The sequence below is a fragment of the Panulirus ornatus genome, chromosome 41 (genome assembly GCF_036320965.1).
Source record: "Panulirus ornatus isolate Po-2019 chromosome 41, ASM3632096v1, whole genome shotgun sequence".
Lineage (NCBI taxonomy): Eukaryota > Metazoa > Arthropoda > Malacostraca > Decapoda > Palinuridae > Panulirus > Panulirus ornatus.
Genome location: NC_092264.1, coordinates 13,968,384 through 13,982,761, shown reverse-complemented (window position 1 = coordinate 13,982,761; position 14,378 = coordinate 13,968,384). Strand labels below are relative to the sequence as shown.

The 14,378-nt window shown below is 39.8% G+C and overlaps 2 protein-coding genes across 2 annotated transcripts in view; one reads left to right on the top strand and one right to left on the bottom strand.

Moving 5' to 3' along the window:
• Positions 1–3,342, bottom strand: part of LOC139761686 (di-N-acetylchitobiase-like) — a 45,497-nt gene extending 42,155 nt beyond the window's left edge. The window contains exon 1 of the mRNA XM_071686021.1: positions 3,013–3,342. The gene's annotated coding sequence lies outside the window, so the exon portion shown is untranslated. The remainder of the gene's footprint in view (positions 1–3,012) is intronic.
• The window catches only part of LOC139761688 (di-N-acetylchitobiase-like), a 46,126-nt gene continuing 33,936 nt past the window's right edge, over positions 2,189–14,378 (top strand). The window contains exons 1-2 of the mRNA XM_071686022.1: positions 2,189–2,210; positions 2,323–2,481. The gene's annotated coding sequence lies outside the window, so the exon portion shown is untranslated. The remainder of the gene's footprint in view (positions 2,211–2,322; positions 2,482–14,378) is intronic.

Genomic DNA, 14,378 nt, shown 5'->3' with positions numbered 1-14,378 from the left:
AACTTAGTATAAGTTTAATGATACATATGGTTTGTTTAGTTATTTGGGCTTTAGGCCTATGGACTGCCTGGGTCTCATTACAAGGGCATGAACCTTAAGATATGTTTCAATGGAGAAAAACTGGAGGAAGTGAAGTGTTTTAGATATCTGGGAGCAGATTTGGCAGCGGATGGAACCATGAAGGTGGAAGTGAGTCATAGGGTGAGGGAGGGGGCGAAAGTTCTGGGAGCATTGAAAAATGTGTGGAAGGCAAGAACATTATCTTGGAACGCAAAAATGGGTATGTTTGAAGGAATAGTGATTCCGACAATGTTATATGGTTGCGAGGCGTGGGCTGCAGAGAGTTGTGCAGAGGAGGGTGGATGTGCTGGAAATGAGATGTTTGAGGACAATATGTGGTGTGAGGTGGTTTGATCGAGAAAGTAATGAAAGGGTAAGAGAGATGTGGGGTAATAAAAAGAGTGTGGTTGAGAGAGCGGAAGAGGGTGTTTTTCAATAAATGCTACGCTACTTGAGACAATCCGCCTTATCAGGTGCTAACGTTTCATAGATCTTTTTTTAAAATCCCAACTCTAACACACACACACACACTTCGTCCTTCCTTCTTCAACATGGTCTCCCGCTTCTCCCTGTCCCCTCCACTTCGGACACATATATCCACTTTGTCTACCTCTCCTCACCAATTATCTCCGTATGTCCAATCAATTTCAGTACACCCTCTTCAGCTCTCTCCACTTTACCATTTCATTTCTAAATCAAGCCCCCCCCCCCCCCCTCACACCACACACTGTTCTCAAACATATCATTTCGAACACATCCACCCTCCGTATATCTTTGCCTATACCCGCCCATATGAAGGCTTAGCATACATACAACATCGTTACGACTACCACACCATTAAACAAGCCAATTTTCGCCTCTCCAAATAACGACCTCTCTTTCTATACATTCTTCATAGCCCCCAAAACCTTTGCCTCTTCACTTACTTCCGCTTTCATGGTTCCATTCGCTGCAGTGTCCATTCCCAGGTATCAACAAAACTTATTTTCTCAAAATGTTGTCCAATCAGTCTCACATCCTAACCAAACTGTTCCTCTGCCCTGCTGAACCTACCTTGTTTTTTATTCATATTTACACTCAACTTCCTCCTTTTACACACTCCCCCAAACTTATTCACCAACTTGTGCAGTTTCCCCCACTTAAATATGTCTCCCGTATTGCTTCATCAGTAAACAATAACTGCTTCACTACCCAAGCCTTGTAACCCACTACAAACAAAATACTCACCCCTCTCCCCAAGATCGCATTTACATTTCTCATCACCTTCATCCATAAACAAATTAAACACCCATGGTGACATCACAAACCCCTGTGCAGACCTACCTTCACCCAGAACCACTTACTCTCCTCTCTTCCTACTCGTACGCAAGCCTTACACTCGATAAAAACCTCTGCTTCCAGCACTTTTCCTCCCACATGATATGTTCGTAAGACTTTCCACACAACATTCATATCAACCCTATCATGTTTTCTCCACATTCATACATGCCACATACAAAACCTTCTTTTTCTCTAATTATTCATCACACATCCTCTACCCTTCTGAAACCACACTGCTAATCAACAAACTTATACCTCTTTAATTTGAACACTTACCTTTATCTCCCTTGCCTTATACAATCGCACTATACATGCACTGTGCCAATCTTTACACACCTCACAATGATCCATACATTCAATGAAAGTCCTAACTAACCAATCCACAACACACTCAACCCCCTTTCTTAAGAAATTCTACTGAAATACCATCCACTCAGATGCCTTAACACATCTTATCTTACGCAATTTTCACCGACTCTTCTCTCTTCACCACAGCCCTGGCCCCTGTCCATGACTCTCTCTCGCTTCGTATTCCTTCCGGACCCACATACCCTATTTCCGCCACCCTATCATGAAACACAATTAACAATCCCTCAAATACTCACTCTATCTCCTCCTCACCTGTTCCTAACCTGTTACCACTTCCCCATTTGGCCCTTCCACTGATGTTTCCCATGTCTTCCCTCTTGTTCTTATCACACTAATAACCTTCTTGCAAAACATATGAATCACCCTTAAGTTTTACTCATATTTGCTCACCCCAACTCTCATTTCTCCTCTTTTTTTCAACCCCTGTTATCTTCCTCCTAGCGTCGCTTCCTCTGTACAAGGTAGTTGGATCAAGTGTCAGTAGTCATATTTCAATGTCTCAGACTAGAATCGAAAATACATTTCCTCCTGATTTTATATAAATGATTGATTTCCATCATTAATAATTCTCAGGGAGAGAGAGATAGTGAGGTTCTACGGGGGAGCGGGCCAGCGGGGACTATAGGTTGATAACGCGTGTTAGGAACCGCCTCCCAGCTCAGCTAATGCAGAAGTTATCTAACTATAGAACCACACGAGAAGGAAAGGATAACAACCCCCATAACTAACACGGTAAGCAAGGAGAACTTCTCAAAGAAATGCAGTGAAGGCAATAGAAAAGGTAACAAGCTCCGAAACACCAGGGAATAACGTAGTAATTTGGTTATGGGGTACTAATTTAGTTTATCATCATCAGGTACCGGTGCTGTTTTTGAAGTTGTTAGAATCAGTTTTCTCAATATACTTTGTGAATAATACATGTAATCTGTAAGTCGACATCATGACCAGTTGAGAACACAATAGCTGTATTAAGGTAACAGGGTACAAATGTATCTTTAGGGCGTTAGTTTATTAGATAAGATAAGCTGACTCGGTGTTGTTCTAGGTTAGGGATATACCATTAGATATATTGCATTTTTGCATGGCGATGAAATACATGTCAGTGTTCTCTCTGTAATTAACTGAAATGGTTAAGTTAGGAAAACATAATGTGGGACTTGAATTTCATGTCCTTCGGGGAAAAAGTTACTAGATAGCTTATGATTTATCAAGTAAAGACTAATGAAGCAATACTATTATACAGAAGAACCCATGAAAACTCACCCGATTTTGTCGAAGGACCAGAATTTCCTTTAATATTCAGTAGTATAATAAATAACTCAGGACAAATATATATACGTTCCTCCCTCCCTCTTCAGCACTGGTGGTTGGGTGCGTTGGAGGAAGCAGTCACTCAGCGCACACCTAAACTGAGGAACCTTCTCAGCAACCACAAGCATATGGCATTAAACCATTTATTATTTATTTCAATAAACTAATAATTCATAAATACTATCATTTATTCGATTAGGAGAGATTTCCTTTAGTTCGGCCGTGATTTCTGTAAATGATCCACTTTTAGACTAACATTTTCCCCCAAAAGATGATAGCCCCTTCTCACTATCATTATCCAGTCCCCATATCACTTATGATAAATATAATGCGTTTACTGATAATGCATTTCGACCACACGCTTATGCTAGGTCTGTGGTGCCCCTAAACTGGGACGTAAACGTCATAATGTCACCGACTCGTTCACTAAACAATAAAGTGTCTGAGAGATGCAATATTTATTTACCATTATTAATGATAATAAATAATACCAATAAAATGGGTAGGGTAACTGAAGTACAGGATTATAATTGGTAAGAAACAATTACTATCCAGATTTACTATAGATCGTGTGTGACTAAATTGACGTTATAATTATAGTATAGTGTTTAAATGACCAAAATAAAAGCTATAAGTACATTATGAAGCATTATCACCTCGGTATCAAATAAGAAAATAGTGGCGAGATGAAATACAAAGAAACAGGAGTAATGAATGAAAATCTGACTTAAACTCCCCCTAACATCATATCATTTCATAGTAATGGTTTAGTACAAGGAAATGTGATTTGGTAGCATTATATTTTATCATAAAATAATCCTTTAATATTGATATCATGTAGGGCCTTAATGATCAAGGAAAATGTGGGGCTGGAGAATGTCGAACACTTAGAAATCAACATAACGGATGAAAACTTCATTTGATATTCTGTATATTCCTGATAAAAAAAAAAAGGTCCTTTGAAAAGAAGTGTTATATTGTTTTCATTGATGACAAAGAATGCAACTAAAACAGTATAAGGCGACTAAAACGTTGGAAAGAAGGTGAATGGCTGAAGTTACAACAGTTAAAGATCTACACAAATATATGTCCTGGATCCGGATGAACCTCATATCAATGGACTCCTTATACAAATTAATAGATATTCTTATACAAATTAATAGATATTCAGACTTAATGATGAGCATAATTTGAGGCATATCTCTTCTCTCCTCTTCATTTGGGTAAGGGAAACAGGGCTGTGACCAGGTTAAATATGACTGAAAGTGGAAGAATAATATCAATCGACATAATGTGTGAAATATCACCTAGTTTTATTTAGGGTCTGATTTTTACTACAGTATTCAGAATTATCGTTGACAGACACCAAGGACACACACACACACACACACATATATATATATATTAACGCTACCTCGCCAATGCGGGAAATGGCGAATAGTTTGAAAGAAAAAAAAAAAAAATATATATATATATTTTTGTCGCTGTCTCCCGCGTTTGCGAGTAAGTAACGTAAGGGTAAGAGAGATGTGTGGAAATAAAAAGAGCGTGGTTGAGAGAGCAGAATAGGGTGTTTTGAAATGGTTTGGGCACATGGAGAGAATGAGTGAGGAAAGATTGACCAAGAGGATATATGTGTCGGAGGTGGAGGGAACAAGGAGAAGAGGGAGACCAAATTGGAGGTGGAAAGATGGAGTGAAGAAGATTTTGTGTGATCGGGGCCTGAACATGCAGGAGGGTGAAAGGAGGGCAAGGAATAGAGTGAATTGGAGCGATGTGGTATACCGGGGTTGACGTGGTCAGTGGATTGAATCAGGGCATGTGAAGCGTCTGGGGTAAACCATGGAAAGCTGTGTAGGTATGTATATTTGCGTGTGTGGACGTATGTATATACATGTGTATGGGGGTGGGTTGGGCCATTTCTTTCGTCTGTTTCCTTGCGCTACCTCGCAAACGCGGGAGACAGCGACAAAGCATATATATATATATATATATATATATATATATATATAGGTTATATATATAGGTTATTAGGTACAGTAGGGTTGAGGGTCAAGTCAATTGGGAGGTGAGTTTGAATGGAGAAAAACTGGAGGAAGTGAAGTGCTTTAGATATCTGGGAGTGGATCTGGCAGCGGATGGAACCATGGAAGCGGAAGTGGATCATAGGGTGGGGGAGGGGGGCGAAAATTCTGGGGGCCTTGAAGAAAGTGTGGAAGTCGAGAACATTATCTCGGAAAGCAAAAATGGGTATGTTTGAAGGAATAGTGGTTCCAACAATGTTGTATGGTTGCGAGGCGTGGGCTATGGATAGAGTTGTGCGCAGGAGGATGGATGTGCTGGAAATGAGATGTTTGAGGACAATGTGTGGTGTGAGGTGGTTTGATCGAGTGAGTAACGTAAGGGTAAGAGAGATGTGTGGAAATAAAAAGAGCGTGGTTGAGAGAGCAGAAGAGGGTGTTTTGAAGTGGTTTGGGCACATGGAGAGAATGAGTGAGGAAAGATTGACCAAGAGGATATATGTGTCGGATGTGGAGGGAACGAGGAGAAGAGGGAGACCAAATTGGAGGTGGAAAGATGGAGTGAAAAAGATTTTGTGTGATCGGGGCCTGAACATGCAGGAGGGTGAAAGGAGGGCAAGGAATAGAGTGAATTGGAGCGATGTGGTATACCGGGGTTGACGTGCTGTCAGTGGATTGAATCAAGGCATGTGAAGCGTCTGGGGTAAACCATGGAAAGCTGTGTAGGTATGTATATTTGCGTGTGTAGACGTATGTATATACATGTGTATGGGGGGGGTTGGGCCATTTCTTTCGTCTGTTTCCTTGCGCTACCTCGCAAACGCGGGAGACAGCGACAAAGTATAATAAAAAAAATAAAAAAAAAAATATATATATATATATATATATATATATATATATATATATATTATCTTCCCTTTCCTGTGGTGGTTACATGAAATTAAGAGGACGTAAACACGTTCATTATTTACTAAACAGACTTAACAACTAACTGTCACTCTCCATAAGTAAATGCATTTATCATAACCAGACTTAGCAAACAAACTGCCACTTCTAAAGAATAAATGCATTTATCATAACTCCCAATTTTTCGTTTCAAAAAATATCGCCCGAAAGTAACGTAAAGCCCCCGAAAAAATGCCGACATTAGCTGAAATGTCCCAAAATAACACAGTGTATAGCATATAAACTGCTTACAAACAATTTCAAAGCTGAAATGAGCTAGAAGGAAAATGTCTTCCTTCTTAAGAGAAAAAATTCGTGGTTAAAGAAAAACAAAATAAGTTTGCTGTAATGCTTTCACCAAATCGATCTCCCAAAGAAACGATAGACATAATAAATAGCGAAATAATAAAAGAAAGTTACAGAACTATTTCTCTCATAGGAAGAGAAAGAGAATTGTAAAAGGACAATTAAACAACCAAGACACCTATGATAATTAAATCATGGAGAGGGCAATAATCTATAATGATAGTTAAGTACTGGTAAGACAGCGTTCAACGCTCAGAATAGCAAGACGTCTACTGAGGTAATTGAGTTACTTCCTATAATATATTTTAGTGCACTGCTTAATAATATTAGGTTAATGTCCACTTTCTTAAGCAAATTACTGATGATTCTGAAGTTGTTTACGTAGTCCACTTTCGTTAAGCAAATTACCAATGATTCTGAAGTTGTTTACGTAGTTTTATGATTTCGGCTTATCCTCATTATTACTATAATTAGTTTAGTAATGATACAATGTCTGAAAACTTAATTACTTACTCTTCATCAGTAATTGCACATACACACACAAATTTACAAATAGTAAAATAATGACATGTCGACCAAGTGATTGCGGCCTAGCATTATTATTACTATGACTTGAATGATGAAACAACGGATAATAGTTTTATCAATCATTTATTCAGTATACAGTTAATGTAATATATACAGCAAAGATTAGATAATTACATTAATCTTTTACGTGTACTCAGGGATAGAAATAATAATCTTACCTGCATATAATCGCTGAAAAATTTATTCTAAAAAGAATTTGTTCTTTTTTGATGTATTGATATACAATTTCATAAACTCGATTTTTTCTTGACAACTTGGCATTCTAAATCTTTCCCAGAACTTTATACCTGGGTTCTGAACGTGTATGTCTATTACATCTGGTTTATGGGTGTTACCGGACTACGCCTGCAATAGGTTCTGACGTAACCTAGTAGATAAAAAAAATATATGAGCATCTTAAAAGGTCGACTTTACGAACTGATATCGTGGGTTTTTTTTTTCGGGAAGAGGGAAAGAAATTTCATACATTTGATTTTAGTGGCTTGAATTTACTTGTGAAAGACTCAATCAGTCCTGTGTGTGTGTGTGTGTGTGGTAGAGGATGTGTGGATCAGGTGTTTGCTTTTAAGAATGTGTTAGAAATACTTAGAAAAACAGATGGATTTGTAGGTAGCATTTATGCATCTGGAGAAGGCATATAATAGGGTTGATAGAGATGCTTTGTGGAAAGTCTCAAGAGTATGTGATGTGGGAGGTAAGCTGCTTGAAGCAGTGTAAAGTTTTTACCATGGATGTAAGGCATGTGTACGAGGAGGAAGAGAGAGCGATTGGTTCCCAGAGAAGGTGTTTGATGTCCCCATGGTTGTTTAATTTGTTTATGGGTGAGGTGGTTGGGGAGGTAAATGCAAGAGTTTTGGAGAGAGGGGATGAGTTGTAGTCTGTTAGGGATGAGAGGGCTTGGGAAGTGAGTCAGCTGTTGTTCGCTGATGATACAGCTCTGGTGGCTGATCCAAGGGAGAAAGTGCAGAAGTTGGTAATTGAGTTCGGAAAAGTGTGTGAAAGGAGAAAGTTGAGTAAATGTGAATAAGAGCAAGTTATTAGGTTCAGTAGGGCTGAGGGACTAGTTAACTGGGAGGTAAGTTTGAACGGAGAAAAATTGGAGGAAGTGAAGTGTTTTAGATATCTGAGAGTGGACTTAGCGGCGAATGGAACCATGGAAGCGGAAGTGAGTCACAGGTTGGGGTAGGGGGCGAAGGTTTGGGAAGCAATGAAAAAATGACGGGTATGTTTGAAGGAAGCGAAGGTTTGGGAAGCAATGAAAAAATGACGGGTATGTTTGAAGGAAGCGAAGGTTTGGGAAGCAATGAAAAAATGACGGGTATGTTTGAAGGAATAGTAGTTCCAACGTTGTGAGGCATGGGCTATAGATAGGGTTGTACAAAAGAGGGTGGATGTGTTGGAAATGAAATGTTTGAGGACAGTATGTGGTGTTGGGTGGTTTGATCGAGTAAGTAATGAAAGGGTAAAAGAGAAGTGTGGAAATAAAAAGAGTGTGGTTGAGAAGAGGGTGTGTTGAAATGGTTTGGACATATAGAGAGAATGAGGAAAGATTGATGGATGGAACCATGGAAGCAGTAGTGAGTCACAAGTTGGGGGAGAGAAGATTCTGGGAGCGTTGAAGAATGTGTGGTAGGCGAGAACGTTATCTCGGAGAGCAAAAATGGGCATGTTTGAAGGAATAGTGGTTCCAACAATGTTACATAGTTGTGAGGCATGGACCATAGATAGAGTTTGCGGAGGAAATGAAATGAAATGTTTGAGAACAATATGTGGTGTGAGGTGGTTTGATTAAGTAATGAAAAGATAAGAGAGATGTGTGGTAATAAAAAGAGTGTGGTTGAGAGAGCAGAAGAGGGTGTATTGAAATGGTTTGGTCACATGGAGAGAATGAGTGAGGAAAGATTGACAAAGAGGATATATGTGTCAGAGGTGGAGGGTACGAGGAGAAGTGGGAGACCAAATTGGAGGTGGACGGATGGAGTGAAAAAGATTTTGAGTGATTGGGGCCTGAACATACAGGAGCGTGAAAGGCGTGCAAGGAATAGGTGCAAGGAATAGAGTGAATGGGAACAATGAGGTATACCAGGATTGACATGTTGTCAATGGATTGAACCAGGGCATGTGAAGCATCTATGGTAAACCATGGAAAGTTTTGTGGGGCATGGATGTGGAAAGGGAGCTGTGGTTTCAGTGCATTACACATGACAGCTAGAGACTGAATATGAACAAATGTGGCCTTTGTTGTCTTTTCGTAGCGCTACCTCGTGCGTGCACAAGGGGAGGGAGGGAGGCCATTTCATGTGTGGTGGGGTGGCAACAGGAATGGATGAAGGCAGCAAGTGTGGATGTGTACACGTGTATATATGTATATGTCTGTGTATGTATATGTATGTTTATGTTGAAATGTAAAGGTACATATATGTGTGTGTGTGTGTGGGCGTTTATGTATATACATGTGTATGTGGGTAGGTTGGGCCATTCTTTCGTCTGTTTCCTTGCGCTTCCTCACTAATGCGGGAGCCAACGATTAAGTATAATGAAAAAAATGCCAGTGTTGTCCCACAGGACATGGGAGATTAGTGTAGCAGGCCTGCATCGCCCCTTAGTATAAGGGAGGCATGTGAAATGAGGAAAATCTCATAAAACAGCAATTTAGGCTAATAGTTACCCTAACTGAACATTCAGACTTATGTAGAATCTCACTCTGAACTTTCCCTAACAATAGCATACATCAACCTCAACAAGTAGCTACAAAGGTGTAGAGAGAGAATTCAGAAAATTTCTCATCCTAGCATATTCTTAAAATTCATGCATTACCTAATTCTTAATCTTACTTTCAGCCTCAACAATATCCCCAAGAACTTTAGGCCAATCTTCACCCTTGCCAAACCCATAGACTCATCACAACCTTACCCACATATCATGCATCAACCTCATTAAACTGCCACAAAGGAGGTTCAAACAAATTCTCACCCAAACAATCTTTAAACTAAGCACAACCTCAGCTAAAGCTTTCTCAAAAATATTTCCCCTAAAACCACTCTCAACTTCAAAAATGTCTCCAGTGCCCAAGAGGACAGTTTCCTTACAGGAAAGTACTGACCCATAGGACATTGTCAAAACAGTTTGGGCTAATCTTTCCTCCCCAATTTGTTAAGTGAAGGAGTAGCGAGAAACTTCTGCCATTTGCTTAACCTACCAACTAAACTCAAGCACATCCACATCCTTCCACTCAACATCACCTTAATCTCAACCTCATCAGTTGCTACTGGCACCCCAGAGGGACAGTCACCTCAAAGGACAGCAGTGCCCCGAAACATGTTCTGGCCAATTTTCACCCTAACTAGACTTCCAGACTTAATCTCACTTTGAACCTCATCCATAGTATTATAAATCACACTCACCCTCACCAAGCTTCCACAAAGGAAATGTAGAGAAGGAAGACCAAAAAGTTGATCACCCTAACATAACTTTTAAACTCATGCTCAACCTCAATTTTAATCTCGCCCTCAACGACTGATACCTTCTCACTACAGTACAGTCACCTCACATGACAGTGGCATCCACCAGAACAAAGCTAGAAATAGCAAACCTGGCCAATCTTCACTCTCACTGAACCTTAAGACTCATATAAAACATAACTCTGAACCTTGCTTATGATATACATCAACTTCACCCTCAACCTTACTCTAAATCTCACCAAGTAGCCACAAATGTATAGAAAGAGAAGTTCAGCCAACTGCTCACCATAACATGACTGCTAAGCTTATGCAAAACCTCAGCCACAACCTTCCCATCAACCTCACCTTGAATATCCTCCCCCTCCTCAACAGGTAATACTGGAACCTCACCCTCAGTATCAAACATCAACCTCATCAAGTTGCCACAAAGATATAGAGCTTCCTTGAGACAACTTGGTGAGTATGATGTATAATAATGTGGGTGAGGTCACAGAAAGGATATGCTGGAGTTTGAAGGTTTGGTTTGGAATTTTGTTTTTCAATATTGTCCTGTGGGGTGCGGCTGTCTTGCAAGGTGATTATTGTATGGGTTGTCAGTAGCAACTGATAAGGTTGAGAGATTAAGGGGGTGGCTGATGAAAAGGTTATGGGATATGTTGTGCACATGTTTAAAGGGTACATTAGGATGACCAGGTGTCTGGACATCTATGTGGCAACTTAGTGAGGTTGAGAGTGGGACTGAGGGCGAGGAAGTGTAATACTGTTGGTGTGGTTCTGGATTTGGTTGTGCATGACACTGAAGGTTTGGTTTATGCGAAAATTGGCCTGAATTTTTGTTTTTTGAAACTGACCTTTGGGGCACCACTGACTTGCAAGATGATTTTCTTCTAGGGTGCCAGCAACAATTCTTGAGGTTGAGGGAGACATTAAAAGTGAGGTTGATGAGATGGATGTGGGTTAGGTTGTGCATGAGTTTCAAGGTTATGTTGGGGTAAATAGTTATCTGAACTTCTACAACTGCTTTGTGCCTTCATCAAGAGAGGATTATGCTTTAGGCCCAAGTAAGCTCTTAAAAACAGTTTTGGTATTCACTGGAGAATATCCAGGGGACCATTTATTTGTACACCCTAGATCTATAAAACCTCTTCCAGTAAGGAATATCTCTATATGAATTAAGAAACTTGCTTTATTGATTCAACTTGGGCTTGTATGGTGTCCTCTATCTTTACTCTTTCTTAGAAATCTTTTGTTGGAGGATATCAATAAAATTGTTTTTTCATACTTCTCTAACATCTTCATCAGCTGATACCTTCATTTTGACATTCTGGATCTACCCTTTGTGGTTCTGGAGATGCCTCCTTCATGAGATAATCCAAAGTGCATTCGATTCACCTTTCCTGCTTGTTTTCAAAGGCCATTTCTCTACCAAATGTGACTGCTTTTGGGTGTATCAGTGATCTGCGACTTCTGAGCCATAGGACGGATGGGAAAAGGCTGATGACAGCATCCTAGTGATACTTCCTGATTAGATGAAAGCAGATCTAAAATGAGTGAGTTGAATGATTTGTGAAAGGTGGGAAAAGCCAACATTTCCTATTAGAATGGAGGTCTTCCTTATTTTCTTAAACACCCATGGGAAGCTCTTATGATCACAGGACACAACTTGAGAGAAAGATTTTAAAATATGTGCTTACTGCAGTAAATTTGTAATGATGGCTAAACTGCTTTGGAGCCTGAAGGTGCTTATTCAGGTTTCCCATATTTTGGCAAGGATATGGTGTACTAATCATTCAATTTTGGCTTTTCATAAAAGGATGTCAGAGTTTCTATGGCCTCATCATAAGTCTCACATTTTGAAAAAATTAGTGAGCACATCCAGTTTGACTAGCTCAGAGACTGTCTGAAAGAACTGTTGAAGATATAATACCAATGCTTCCATACCTTGGATTCATGACCCTTCAGAGTTCAGGTAATGGGAATTTGTTCATGGTGAAAAACTGAGCTCATATATGAATTTGTTCCTGCTGAATGAATTGTATCAAACCCTGGAGGGTACTTAAGGGATTAATCAGTAAAAATCAGAAGGTGCAACATCTGTAAAGACAGAGAAACAAACGAGCATTGTATATATCTAAGCAGTTGCAGTTAGGCATGCATAAAACATTCCTTGTAAAGTTACAACCAAAAAATAAACTAAACTTTTTATCTCCAGTACTACAAATACCAATTCAGTACTGTATATCTCAAGATTCCTTGTACCCAAGATGCAACTTCTCTACTGAAGACAGATATCACCAACTTCTCAATTGTCTTTTTTTTTTTTTTTTTTGCTTTGTCGCTGTCTCCCGCGTTTGCAAGGTAGCGCAAGGAAACAGACGAAAGAAATGGCCCAACCCACCCCATACACATGTATATACATACGTCCACACACGCAAATATACATACCTACACAGCTTTCCATGGTTTACCCCAGACGCTTCACATGCCTTGATTCAATCCACTGACAGCACATCAACCCCGGTATACCACATCGCTCCAATTCACTCTATTCCTTACCCTTCTTTCACCCTCCTGCATGTTCAGGCCCCGATCACACAAAATCTTTTTCACTCCATCTTTCCACCTCCAATTTGGTCTCCCTCTTCTCCTCGTTCCCTCCACCTCTGACACATATATCCTCTTGGTCAATCTTTCCTCACTCATTCTCTCCATGTGCCCAAACCATTTCAAAACACCCTCTTCTGCTCTCTCAACCACGCTCTTTTTATTTCCACACATCTCTCTTACCCTTACGTTACTTACTCGATCAAACCACCTCACACCACACATTGTCCTCAAACATCTCATTTCCAGCACATCCATCCTCCTGCGCACAACTCTATCCATAGCCCACGCCTCGCAACCATACAACATTGTTGGAACCACTATTCCTTCAAACATACCCATTTTTGCTTTCCGAGATAATGTTCTCGACTTCCACACATTCTTCAAGGCTCCCAGAATTTTCGCCCCCTCCCCCACCCTATGATCCACTTCCGCTTCCATGGTTCCATCCGCTGCCAGATCCACTCCCAGATATCTAAAACACTTCACTTCCTCCAGTTTTTCTCCATTCAAACTCACCTCCCAATTGACTTGACCCTCAACCCTACTGTACCTAATAACCTTGCTCTTATTCACATTTACTCTTAACTTTCTTCTTTCACACAATTGTCTTGTGCTCATATAAAAACACAAACATAACCACTCTTTTTGGCCTGTGGTCTCATCCAGTGGACCTAAGCAATGTGGGAGTCCCACAGAAGGGAAACCTGGGGCACGAAGGTAAAGATAAAGGAAGGGGTAAATGACTAGATTAGAATAATGATGAATTACCAGTTTAGCTTCACATCAAAACTAATTTTGTTTATTGTGCAATTTTGTTCTGCAGTGATACTATAATGTATGTATGTATTTGATAGTGCTCCTATGGTGAACCAACTCACTAGTAGTGAAGTGGTTCCAGACCAAAGGAAAATGAGTGAGAGTTTTGATGATAATGATCTGAAAAACTGCAAAAATTTTCTATTGATCAGCCTTACTGACAAACAAAAAGTCAGGAGAAAAGAAGCTTAATAATATACCAAACAGGAATGTACCATATTTAAGTTTAAAAGAAATCCTTCTTGCAGAAAAAACAAAATGTATGAGTGTAACTCTCAGACTTATTAAAGAAAGGTACTGAACATAGAACATACACCTTCAACTTTTACTGATACTGCTTCATCCACCATTGTCCTAGAGTTCTTGTTAGATGCTTGAATGTCCTGAGATGAAATATACTTAGAGAAGATTTATCTTAAGCAGAAACAACAATGATTTGATAAACAAACACTGATGGCATATGTGTATTTCATACCTCCATTATCCATATGTACCTGGCTGAATGTCCCAGAGTGTTTCTCAGGAATGACAGACAAACGGAAGGGAGAAAGGTAGCCAGGGAGAGATCTGGCAA